The sequence below is a fragment of the Dendrobates tinctorius genome, unplaced genomic scaffold (assembly GCF_039654945.1).
Source record: "Dendrobates tinctorius isolate UK_male_01 unplaced genomic scaffold, ASM3965494v1 ptg000011l, whole genome shotgun sequence".
Taxonomy (NCBI): Eukaryota; Metazoa; Chordata; class Amphibia; order Anura; family Dendrobatidae; genus Dendrobates; species Dendrobates tinctorius.
In genome coordinates this window covers 38,756,794-38,770,511 of record NW_027361679.1, presented here as the reverse complement: position 1 = coordinate 38,770,511, position 13,718 = coordinate 38,756,794, and the positions used below count along the sequence as shown (strand labels likewise).

Sequence of the window (13,718 nt, the reverse complement as noted above, 5' to 3'; positions counted from 1 at the left end):
TCGCTCGTCTCTCCACAGGAAGCGCCGCAGGAAGCTGACGACGAGAAACAGTCCAGGACGTTCTCGCGCGATCAGCGATAACCAGCGGGGGAGTGGGTTGTAGGTAAGTATCACACAGTGATATCGCTAGCAATATCACTATAACGTCACAAGTTATAGCGATATTGCTAGCGATATCGCTTAGTGTGACAGTACCTTTACATTCTGCAGTCTCCTGCTGTCTATCTCCCGCAGAGGAGATTGCTTGGCAGCAGATCGCTCCAGAGACTAAGTTCCTCTGTTCTCCTACTGGACATGCTCACGAGACGATCTCCCATTGGAGATCAGGAGTCATGTGCCCAGGTCCTGCTCCAGACCTCATTGGTCCATCTCGGAGATCTGGAAGCTTCCGGAAGGTCCCGGCTATAAAAAGCACGCATGACCGTTCGGCCGGTTGGCTACTCTTGAGAGTGCTATCTCAGCTGCAAAGTCTACTGAGCCTGCTGTACAGGCAATCGCAGAGGCGGTTTCACGTATGTCCACGTCCTCCCCTGCGCCGACAATTTCCCGCCTCCCGTTGCCATATAAATTTTCTGGCGACTGTGCCTCCTGTAGGGGTTTCGTGAGCCAGTGCTCTATCCAGCTGGAGTTACTGGCTGCGCGATTCCCTACGGAATGGGCTAAGGTGGGGTTTATTGTTTCCCTACTGTCGGGCAGGGCGTTGGAGTGGGCCACGCCACTGTGGGAGCATGGTGACCCAGAGGTTCGGACCGCTGCTCAGTTCTTAACATCTATCAAGCAGGTCTTCCTGGGACCACAGGTCACGCACGATACCTCTCTTCAGCTACTTGCATTAACTCAGGGATCTCTCTCGGTTAGCCAGTATGCCGTTCGTTTTCGGACACTGGTTTCCGAGATGGAGTTGTCTGATAAAGCCCTCATCCCTGTGTTTTGGGGAGGTTTAGCAGAGCATGTTAAGGATGCTCTGTCAACCAGAGAGGTTCCTGTAAGTCTGGAGGAGCTGATTGCCATTGCCACCCGCATTGATCTCCTTTTTTCGGAGCACGGGCTGGAGTGTGCTCAAACCAGACGGAAGGTAACTTCGGCTCCCAACCTTTTTGAACCTCCGGAATTACCCGAGCCAGAGTGTTCACTCCCAGAGCCCATGGAGGTGTCTTGCGCCAGCCTCGAGGCGCATCGGCACTAAGTTCCACTCACTTGTCAGCACTCTGTTCCCCAGGATAACGGGGCCCCGCAATGGCCAAACTCTGTGCCACCGGGCAAGACCTTTGTCCCCCCTCATCTTCGGCCGAAGGTTCTCGCGTGGGCACACGCGTTCAGGATGGGTGGTCACTGTGGCTACATGCAGACCACAAAACTCCTGGCAGGGTCTTATTGGTGGCCGCACAGGGCTCGGGATATATTCAGGCATGTGCCTCTTGTGCTCGGAATAGCTTCCTTAAACAGAAAGTGATGACGCCCGCCAACACACTGCGGCGTTCACTTCAACTTCTGCTCCTGGCGATTTTTCTGCTCCCGATGTCTCCCACGTGTCCCTTCTTAAACCTGGCGATCTTGCACGTGTCCCGGCTTTCCGTGTCACCTGCCGGGACATCAGACTTGCCTTCGGACAAGTCTGAGGCCTATGCCTCTGATGGGCACAAGGTGGTGGATTGGAAGGCTCAGAGGGGAGGGGGCCCTAGGAATCAGATTTCTGCATCTGCTCTGCAGGAATCCAGAGCCTTACATTCTGTGGTCTCCTGCTGTCTATCTCACGCAGAGGAGATTGCTTGGTAGCAGATCGCTCCAGAGACTAAGTCCCTCTGCTCTCCTACTGGGCATGCTCACAAGACGATCTCCCATTGGAGATCGGGAGTCATGTGCCCAGGTCCTGCTCCAGATCTCATTGGTCCATCTCGGAGATCTGGAAGCTTCCGGAAGGTCCCGGCTATAAAAAGCGCGCATGACCGTTCGGCCATGCGCTAGTATAGTGTAACAACCCTGCTGGCATCACTGCATGGCCTCCCATCCCCCGCACACCAACTTACTTTCTGCTTCAAGCCATGCTGTGAATTCTGTCTGTTGCCAGCCCTGAGCTCCATGTGCTATGCCTCTTATTTTCCTGCTTGCTCTCCATGTTTCCTGACTGTGTGTATAGGGGGGTGGTGCCTGAACTCTGGTTCTTATGCAGTCAGGGTGCACCTGTGAAATATGTCCCTGACCAATCGCTTAGAGCCCTTTACTATTTAGTTTCACCACACCCACTGACCTTTGCCTGTGCAATGTCTAAACTCAGTTAGCTCCTTGCTGCTGAGCTAGCCAGGCCCTGTCCTATTTCTTGCCTTCTCTGAAGGCTCTTACTGCGTATTCCTGTGTCTTGGTACCTTGCCTAGTACTTCTCTGTCCGCCTGCCAGGAGGCAGAATATCCTGGCCCTTGCGTCTTTGTCTCTGTCTGAACTCATATTAACCCCTTAGCGACAGAGCCAGTTTGCAGCTTAATGACCAGGCCAATTTTTACAATTCTGACCACTGTCCCTTTATGAGGTTATAACTCTGGAACGCTTTAATGGATCCCGCTGATTCTAAGACTGTTTTTTTGTGACATACTGTACTTCATATTAGTGGTAAAATTTCTTCGATAAGTCTTGTGTTTATTTATGAAAAAAATGGAAATATGGTGAAAATTTTGCAATTTTAAAACTTTAAATTTTTATGCCCTCAAATCAGAGAGATGTGTCACACAAATTTCTTAATAAATAACATTTCCCACATGTCTACTTTACATCAGCACAATTTTGGAAGCAAAATTTTTTTTTGTTAGGAAGTTATAAGGGTTAAAAGTTGACCAGCGATTTCTCATTTTTACAACAAAATTTACAAAACCATTTTTTTTAGGGACCACATCATATTTAAAGTCATTTTGAGGGGTGTACATGACAGAAAATACCCAAAAGTGGCACCATTCTAAACACTAGACTCCTCAAGGTGCTCAAAACCACATTCAAGAAGTTTATTAACCCTTTAAGTGCTTCACAGGAACTAAAGCAATGTGGAAGGAAAAAATTAATATTTAACTTTTTTTTGCAAAAAATTTACTTCAGAACCAATTTTTTTTTATTTTCACAAGTGTTAAAAGAGAAAATCAACCACAAAATGTGTTGTACAATTTCTCCTGAATACGCCGATACCCTATATGTGGGGGTAAACCACTATTTCAGCACACGGCAGAGCTCGCAAGGGATGGAGCGTCGTTTGACTTTTTCAACGCAGAATTGGCTGGAATTGAGATCGGATGCCATGTTGCGTTCGGAGAGCCCTTAATGTGTCTAAACAGTGGAAACCTCCAACAAGTGACCCCATTTTGGAAACTAGACCCATTAAGGAACTTATCTAGATGTGTGGTGAGCACTTTGAACCCCCAAGGGCTTCACAGAAGTTTATAACGTAGAGCCGTGAAAATAAGAAATCTATTTTTTTCCCACAAAGATGATCTTTTCGCCCCCAAATTTTTATTTTTTACAAGGGTAACAGGAGAAATCATACCAGCACAGTTGTTATGCGATTTGTCCTGAGTACTCCGATACCCCATATGTGGGGGGGAACCACTGTTTGGGCGCATGGGAGAGCTCGGAAGGGAAGGAGTGCCATTTTGGAATGCAGACTTTGATGGAATGATCGCGGGCATCATGTTGCGCTTGCAGAGCCCCTGATGGGCCTAAACAGTGGAAACCCCACACAAGTGACCCCATTTTGGAAATTAGACCCCCTAATGAACTTATCTAGATGTGTGGTGAGCACTTTGAACCCCCAAGCGCTTCACAAAAGTTTATAAACGCAGAGCCGTGAAAATAAAAAGTCTTTTTTTATTTCCACAAAAGTGATTTTTTAGACCCCAATTTTTAGACCCCCAAAGTTGGCAAATAGTGGAAACCCCTCAATTCTTGCTCCAACCCTAACCCCAACACACCCCTAACCCTAATCCCAACCCTAATCCCTAATCCTAATTCTAACCCTAATTCTAGTTCGCCCTAACCCTAATTCTAACCCTAGTCGTGACCCGAGCCCAAACCCTAGCCCTAGCACAAGCCTAACCCTAGCCCTAGCCCTAGCCCTAACCCTAACCCTACCCCTAATGGAAAACTGAAAAAAAAAAATATTTTCTTTATTTCATTATATTGGCCTATATAAGGGAGTGATAAACGGGGGGGGTTATGTACTATTTTTTTTATTTTGATCACTATGATCGTTTATCATAGTGATCAAAATAATGAATGGAATCTACCAGCCGGAGCCGGCAGATTCCCGGCGGGCGCACTGCGCATGCGCCCGCCATTTTCAAGATGGCGGCGCCCATCGGAGGATGCCGGCGGGACGTGGGACCACCTGGAGGGGACGGAGGGCCACGGAGAGGTACCGGGGGGGGGATCAGGGACCCTATTTCTCTCTCCTCTGATGTGCGATCACATCAGAGGAGAGAGAAATTAAATGTAAAAGCGCGGCTTTTTTTTTTTTGCGGTCGCCGTTATAAGGTTAATAACGGCGATCGCAAAAGCAGGGGTCGGTAAAAACCGACCGATTCATGTTCTCTGGGGTCTCGGCTACCCCTGGCAGCCGAGACCCCGGAGAAAATCCGACACTGGGGGGCGCTATTCACTTAAATCACAGCGCCGTGAATTAACGGCGCTGTGGTTTTAGTACCCCTAATTACCGCCGTTAAAAGGCGTATCGGCGGTCGTTAAGGGGTTAAATTAGAAAATGGTAGCACACCAAATATGAAATACGAATAGCAAAATGGCTTTAGTAATACATTTCATAATGGCTTTTTGTAAGGCATATCAAATATGAAATAAGTGAAATATGAATAGCATAATGGCTTTTGTAATCTAGAAAAACATATGAGATACTTAGCACAAAATTTGGCCAAAAGATGTGAGCCCATTCACCAGCGACAAGGTGATCTCAGATTGAATGGGTCCCTATACTGACTGCCTGGTGTGAACTGACCTCTGGCTAGTAACATGATAAAGCCTGTATATATAGGACGATAGGAACCAAACATGTGATTGAATGCGATTAAAATCACCACTTAATGAAGGGCGGAGTGCTCAGTCAGAAAACTAGTATACAAGTAATAGAAAAAACTGACGGCACATCTAGAACTAGTCTGAATAGGTGCATACCAAAAGGCAACTTACATATTAAATTAGAAAATGGTAGCACACCAAATATGAAATACGAATAGCAAAATGGCTTTAGTAATACATTTCATAATGGCTTTTTGTAAGGCATATCAAATATGAAATAAGTGAAATATGAATAGCATAATGGATTTTGTAATCTAGAAAAACATATGAGATACTTAGCACAAAATTTGGCCAAAAGATGTGAGCCCATTCACCGGCGACAAGGTGATCTCAGATTGAATGGGTCCCTATACTGACTGCCTGGTGTGAACTGACCTCTGGCTAGTAACATGATAAAGCCTGTATATATAGGACGATAGGAACCAAACATGTGATTGAATGCGATTAAAATCACCACTTGATGAAGGGCGGAGTGCTCAGTCAGAAAACTAGTATACAAGTAATAGAAAAAACTGACGGCACATCTAGAACTAGTCTGAATAGGTGCATACCAAAAGGCAACTTACACACTTGTCGTTGGTGAATGGGCTCACATCTTTTGGCCAAATTTTGTGCTAAGTATCTCATATGTTTTTCTAGATTACAAAAGCCATTATGCTATTCATATTTCACTTATTTCATATTTGATATGTCTTACAAAAAGCCATTATGAAATGTATTACTAAAGCCATTTTGCTATTCGTATTTCATATTTGGTGTGCTACCATTTTCTAATTTAATATGTAAGTTGCCTTTTGGTATGCACCTATTCAGACTAGTTCTAGATGTGCCGTCAGTTTTTTCTATTATCTGTCTGAACTCAGTCTTACCTCTGTCTGTCTCCTTGTCTGTGGTTCCTTCTCTGCCGTGTCTTTCCTTGTGTCCTCCCTATCAGAGGCACGGCTCCCTAGCCGCTCTGCCTGCACGGCTCCTTAGCCGCTCTGCCTGCACGGCTCCCTAGCCGCTCTGCCTGCACGGCTCCTTAGCCGCTCTGCCTGCTCGGCTCCCTAGCCGCTCTGCCTGCTCGGCTCCCTAGCCGCTCTGCCTGCTCGGCTCCCTAGCCGCTCTGCCTGTTCGGCTCCCTAGCCGCTCTGCCTGCTCGGCTCCCTAGCCACTCTGCCTGCTCGGCTCCCTAGCCGCTCTGCCTGCTCGGCTCCCTAGCCGCCCAGCCTGCTCTGCGGCTCTGCCTACTCCACACTCCAGCCTATATCCGTACCTGCACCTCCTGTGTGAACAGGTCTAAATACTGTTCCAACATACACCACTCCTTCCTGCCTACACCTCCTGTGTGAACAGGTCCAAATCCTGTTCCAACATACACCGCTCCTTCCTGCCTACACCTGCTGTGTGAAAAGGTCCTTACCTGTCCCTTCTCATACCACGAACGCCTGTCCTGTGTCTCAAGCCGTCACCTACCTGCCCAGTGTCTCCAAGCCGTGCCCGCTTGCCCAGTGTCTCCAAGCCGTGCCCGCTTGCCCAGTGTCTTCAAGCTGTGCACGCTTGCCCAGTGTCTCCAAGCCGTGTCTGCCTGCCAGTGTACCAAGCCGTGCCTGCTTGCCCAGTGTCTCAGCCTGCCTGTTAGTCACACCTGTCCAAGTGACTTGTCCCCAAGTGGGATCAGCAGCCACAGCCAGAAACCACCCTGGAGTGGCACCCGACAGCTACCTGCCGCACAAGCCTGACCTCACCATCAGAGGCTCCAGTGAAGACCGAGGTAGCTGTCGTAGTCACGCCCCTTCCAGGGTAGTCTGGTTTGTGGCACAGTGGGGCCACAAACCCCCGGCTCGCGCCATTCAGCCAAGGCGCGAGCGTGACATATAGTCTCTAGTTGCTACTGTGTGAATGATGATGGATGTATGAACCTGCGAATGACTCATTAAGATCCCCTCCCTCTGATATTACAAATGTGTACAGGGACTTAGCTTAGAGTCAGCACCAGCGGGTGGCAAGCCTCAAGCCACTACACCATCATCCACAGTGCTAGCGTCCGACATTGCGCCTGCTTCCTTGCTTTGTCGACTAGGAGCAGTGTCCTACGCCGCGCTGCTTTTGCAGCCCTCCTTGGCATCCGCAGTAGCGACGCCGCACACTTGGTATGTCTAGACGGACGCAGCTCCTCTGCCTTGGGTCCTGCCCCTGTGACCAGATACCGTGTGTGCATTTACCTGAGGTCTGTGTCACTAACAGGCTCAGCTTTTTGTATGTTTATGTTACAGCGCCTCTGTGAGTTAACAGAGTCCGCTTTACGTACTTCGGGTGAAGTTGAACCCGTGCACATTATACCGCCATATAGCACGTCTGCCATTACTCAGCAGCAGTTATAACACCTTCTGCACGGTGGACCCCGAGCGGCGAGCGCACTTTATTATTTATTTATTATGTAGTGCGTTCCGTCGTTCCTAACAAGGTGTACCCAAATCGGGATGTTCCTAACCTCTAGTATTAAAACCTTACCATGTGTCAAAGTAACGTCAATGTGAACAAGAGCCAAGCAGGACCAGGTCTCGAATGGAAACTCAGCAAATGGCCATATAAAAGTAATGTCCAGCTCAAGGACTGTGAGGCATCACCCATATCTGAACTTAGTGCAGAAACCTGAAACTTAACTGGAAAAAAAAAATAACCAGAGTATAAGTTGGTATGCATGCAAAATAGGAGCATGTTCACACTGGCCATTAAACAGACAAAACCTAAGATAGAAACAAAATGAATATATTTCCTGCAGTAAGTAAATAAGTAAAAGCAATAGTACATATAAAGTACATAACATAGGGTATAGGCTTTTACGCTTTTTTTGATCAAAATCGATGTTTGCTAAGTACCCAATGTTATTTACATGCATTTTTGTGTATACTTATTTACTTAAAGCAGGGTATACAGTTAGGTCCATATATATTTGGACAGAGACAACATTTTTCTATTTTTGGTTCTAGACATTACCACAATGAATTTTAAACAAAACAATTCAGATGTAGTTGAAGTTCAGACTTTCAACTTTCATTTGAGGGTATCCACATTAAAATTGGATGAAGGGTTTAGGAGTCTCAGCTCCTTAACATGTGCCACCCTATTTTTAAAGGGACCAAAAGTAATTGGACAGATTAAATAATTGTAAATCAAATGTTCATTTCTAGTACTTGGTTGAAAACCCTTTGTTGGCAATGACTGCCTGAAGTCTTGAACTCATGGACATCACCAGGCGCTGTGTTTCCTCCTTTTTGATGCTCTGCCAGGCCTTCACTGCGGTGGTTTTCAGTTGCTGTTTGTTTGTGGGCCTTTCTGTCTGAAGTTTAGTCTTTAACAAGTGAAATGCATGCTCAATTGGGATGAGATCAGGTGACTGACTTGGCCATTCAAGAATATTCCACTTCTTTGCTTTAATAAACTCCTGGGTTGCTTTGGCTTTACATTTTGGGTCATTGTCCATCTGTAGTATGAAACGACGACCAATCAGTTTGGCTGCATTTGGTTGGATCTGAGCACACAGTATGGCTCTGAATACCTCAGAATTCATTCGGCTGCTTCTGTCCTGTGTCACATCATCAATAAACACTGGTGACCCAGTGCCACTGGCAGCCATGTATGCCCATGCCATCACACTGCCTCCGCCATGTTTTACAGATGATGTCGTATGCTTTGGATCATGAGCTGTACCACGCCTTCGCCATACTTTTCTCTTTCCATCATTCTGGTAGAGGTTGATCATGGTTTCTTCTGTCCAAAGAATGTTCTTACAGAACTGTGCTGGCTTTTTTTAGATTTTTTTTAGCAAAGTCCAGTCTAGCCTTTTTATTTTTGATGCTTATGAGTGGCTTGCACCGTGCAGTGAACCCTCTGTATTTACTTTTATGCAGTCTTCTCTTTATGGTAGATTTGGATATTGATACGCCTACCTCCTGGAGAGTGTTGTTCACTTGGTTTGTTGTTGTGAAGGGGTTTCTCTTCACCATGGAGATTATTCTGCGATCATCCACCACTGTTGTCTTTCGTGGTCGCCCAGGTCTTTTTGCATTGATGAGTTCACCAGTGCTTTCTTTCTTTCTCAGGATATACCAAACTGTAGATTTTGCCACTCCTAATGTTGTAGCAATTTCTCGGATGGGTTTTTCCTGTTTTTGCAGCTTAAGGATGGCTTGTTTCACCTGCATGGAGAGCTCCTTTGACTGCATGTTTCCTTCACAGCAAAACCTTCCAAATGCAAGCACCACACCACAAATCAACTCCAGGCCTTTTATCTGCTTAATTGAGAATGACATAACGAAGGGATTGCCCACACCTGTCCATGAAATATCCTTGGAGTCAATTGTCCAATTACTTTTGGTCCCTTTAAAAACAGGGTGGCACATGTTAAGGAGCTGAAACTCCTAAACCCTTCATCCAATTTTAATGTGGATACCCTCAAATGAAAGCTGAAAGTCTGAACTTCAACTGCATCTGAATTGTTTTGTTCAAAATTCATTGTGGTAATGTCTAGAACCAAAATTAGAAAAATGTTGTCTCTGTCCAAATATATATGGACCTAACTGTATGTTCATTTTGTTTCTGTCTTGGGGTTTTTCTTCTCTAATACCTGTAGATAAATTCCTTGAATACTCAGGTGCTTTCAGATCACTAATCATCTCAATGCTCCATCCCCAAAATGGATAACACTGACTATTGAAGTAACAAACAATGTGAAAGATCCAACCACATTTTTGGATTGTAAACAAAATTGTCAGTATAAACAGAAATATTAGTCTCCAATTTACCCTTTTCCTTGATTGGTAGTAATAAGGCTAAGAATACGTCGACTTTGGTCACAACACGTCACATGGCTATGGATCATGCTTTATAGCTGCTTCGTTGTAGTGTAATGTTAGTGAATGGGGATTTGTTTTGTCCCGCAAAATGCAAAAAAATCAAAAGATGCAGCGATCTGGCCGTCACTGGGTTTCATTTTGCAGGGTTTTTGGAGGCAAATCATTCATGTGCAGTACTTCTGGCATCATGGCTTTCATCATAGACTGGTGATACTAATAGTATGGCAACAGCATGTAAACAAAGACAGCGAGCGCTTCTGGGGTATTGCATCATGAGGGAAGAATGGGGCTCGGGGGTCCCTCTTTTTAATGGAGCCATATGCACATCAGTGCTCCACTCATTCAAACAGAGGGGCTTTAGAGTACTGTTCTTGGATCTTCAATGATCAGCTACTTACCACCTATCCTGAGGCTAGGTGATAAGTTTATAACCCTTAAACCAAGTTCACACAAAGGGGATTTGTCACGAATTAGGCATATAAATGAGGTTGTCAAGTTGACAGCAGAATTTAACGGGTTAATAGGGGATCACAATTCCACCTGCGGCTGTTCCGGGCACATCAGCTGTTCAAAATAGGTGACATGTGCTGGGAAAGATGTGGGCTCACCACCGGAGCCCACATCAAAGGGAGGGAGTCCGGCAGTATCACAGTTTGTGAACACCTTTTGTAACCAGACAAGAGTCTTTCAGTTCTTGATTGATGGATTTTCATCCATTCTTCCTCCATTCTTCCTTGGAAAATTCGTCCAGTTCTGTGAGATTCTTGGTTCGTCTTGCATACACTGCTATTTTGAGGTTTAGGCAAAGATTTTCAATGAGGGTCATTGTAGAACCTTGCTCCTTTTTGAGGTAATCTATTGCGGATTTTGGAGTGTGTTAAGAATCATTATCCATTTGAGGAAGCCATCCTCTTTTCCTCTTTTCAAACTTAAGCTTTTTTTACAGAAGGTGTTATGTTTGCATTTGTTGAAATTTCATTAAATCCATTCTTCCCTCTCCCCATGAAATGTTCCCAGTGCCATTGGTTACAACACAACCCCAAAGAATGATTGATCCACCTCTATGCTTAATGGTTGGTGAGAGGTTCTTTTCCTGAAATTATCTGCCCATTTTTTCTCCACATATAGCTTTGATCATTGTGGTCAAAGAGTTCTTTTTTTTACCTCATCACAGGACTTGTTTCCAAAATGCATCAGGCTGTTCCTGTTAATTGCCATTTCTTAATTACATTTCGAACTGAGGAAAGAGCAGCTTGAAAGCGCTTTCCTATCTTCTTATAGCCTTCTCCTGCTTTGTGGGCCTCCACCATTTTCATTTCCAGAGGGCTAGGCAGCTGCTTAGAAGAACCCATGACTGTTGTTTTTTGGCACAAGGTTAGAGGAGGCTGGGTCTTTATAAAGCTGGGAAATTTGCATCACCTGGCCTTTTCGAATGATGATAGTAAACAAGCCATAACCCTAACAGGCTAATTAAAGTCTGAAACCTTGGTCAAAGTTATCTGAGCACACAAATCTCAGAGGGTGCCCAAACTTTTGGAATGGCTCACTTTAATTTTTGTAATTTTTAAAATGTAAAAAATTACAATATGTTTTCTTTGTTGCCTAAAATACAAAGAAATGTGTTATCTTTAACTTTAGCCCTTTTAGAAATCATTTAATCTTCTTGCCTAAGGGTATATTCCGACATTCAGGTTTTGCTGTGGTTTTCATGCTGTGTATTTATGCAGCGTCAAAAACCCATTGGCTAGATGTTACAGCATAGCAGATGGGATTTCTAAAAACCCCATGTGCACTGTGCATCTATGTGCACCTGTGGATCATCTGCAGAAACTGACATGCGGCGCGTCTTTCAGATCCACAGCATGTTAATTTCTCTTGCGGAAACGCTTGTGGATTTTCCCCATAGACTTGCATTAATGAGGAAAATCCGCATGTGCAAAAATGTAAATGTGTGTCCACTACTTTGCATAATAGGTGCGGAAATGGTGCAGCGTCAAAACTGGAGCAGAACCTGAAAGTGAGAATGTACCCTAACTGTTTCCAATAATAGTAATTTTTTTTACATGCCACTGTATACTTTTTATTTTTCCATTGAAAGGCTAGTTCTTTGCAGGATGAGTCGTATTTTCATCATCTTCCCACCAGGGCCAATTTTTGTATTTACGCTTTCATTTTTTCCTCTACTTCTAACAAGAGCCATAACCTTTTTATTTTTTCATTGACATAGCTGTATGAGGGCTTGTTGGTTTGCAAAACGGGTTACAATTTTGAATAACACCATTCACTTTACCATATAAGGTACTAAAAATTGTACAGTTTTGTTTTCATTTAAGTGATGAAAAGTTTTCGTACTGGTTTGTGTCGCCATTTTGTTAGACTCATAACATTTTTATTCTTCTGTCTATTGAGTAGCATGAGATCTTTTTGTTTTGCGTTGTGTGCTGAGGATTTTACTGGTACTATTCATCGGTACATATGATGTTTGATCACTTTTTATAGCATTTTTTAGAAAAGTGCAGCAGCCTTTTACAGCATTTACTTTATGGGTTGTTTTATACTTTTGTAGATTGAACTTTTACGGATGTGGTGATGCCAAACACTTTTTATTTTGTTTATTTATATTGGGAAAGGTATGGTGATTAAAATTTTCCTAATTTGACATGTTTTTATATTTTTAAAATTAATTTTTTACTTTTTTTAAGTCCACTTAGAGGTTACCAACCTGCACTCATTTGATTATTTCTTCTATATTCTGCAATACTAATGTATTACTGCAGATAGACAATATTACATTCTCCTATGAAGCCCAACTACGGGTTGAGCTTTATAGGACAAATATGCTATCTACAGGGCCTTTAGTAGGACCCACCTGCCATGACATTCCATTGGTCCCTCTGCAATCATGTCATTTGAAAGACAATGTCAGTGATTGACAGTGGCATTTAAATATCTAAGCATCGGCAGTGATCAGGTCTAGCTACGGTCGTGTTTGTTACATACAGCCATCATTTTCTGGGGTACGATCCTGGCTCAGCTTCTGAGCACACTCAATATATTGGGTCCTTATGTAGGAAGTAGTATTACATCCTACATTGACAAAAGGGTTAATGCCACTTTTTATATTTAGTATATAATGCAAGCAGCCCAAACCTGTGGTTCAGGAGCCACATGTGGCTTGTGGGACCATGATATGTCACGCGGCTGTCTGCCAACTTGATGCATTAGCACCTAGTCTAGCAAATAGCTATGACGAGCAGATTTCCAGATAATGATCATTTTTTTTATCTAGTCCCACACAGAAGAGCAAATCTGGTTACACATATAAAATTAAGTACAGTTGTGCTCAAAAGTTTACATACCCCAGCAGAATTTTTTTGCTTTCTTGGCCTTTTTTCAGAGAATATGAATGATAACACCAAAACTTTTTCTCCACTCATGGATAGTGGTTGGGTGAAACCATTTATTGTCAAATTACTATGTTTTCTCTTTTTAAATCATAATGACAACCTAAAACATCCAAACGACCCCCTCTACCATCAATGACAGCTTGAAGTCTTTAGTGGTACTTGTGGATTAGGTTCTTTATTTCCTGAAGGGCAGGGTAAAGCTGTCCTCTCTTCTTGGCAAAAAGCCTCCAGTTCCTGTAAATTCCTGGGCTGTCTCACATGAACTGCATGATTGAGATCTCCTCAGAGTGGCTCAATGATATTGAGATCAGGAGACTGAGATGGCCATTCCAGAACCTTCTCTTTGTTCTGCTGTAGCCAATGACAGGTCGACTTGGCCATGTGTTTTGGATCATTGTCATGTTGGAAC

General features: G+C 44.2%; 1 protein-coding gene across 5 annotated transcripts in view; it reads right to left on the bottom strand.

The window, feature by feature from the left end:
* LOC141046751 (transmembrane protease serine 11C-like) overlaps nt 1–6,812 on the bottom strand; it is a 149,739-nt gene extending 142,927 nt beyond the window's left edge. For 3 of the 5 annotated variants that reach the window (XM_073541398.1, XM_073541408.1, XM_073541412.1), the window contains exon 1: nt 2,028–2,146. The gene's annotated coding sequence lies outside the window, so the exon portion shown is untranslated. Of the gene's footprint in view, nt 1–2,027; nt 2,147–5,933; nt 6,118–6,519 lie in introns of those variants that run through there. The other 2 variants (XM_073541404.1, XM_073541401.1) reach the window with 2 other exon arrangements.
* Between the last annotated feature and the right edge of the window lie 6,906 nt (nt 6,813–13,718).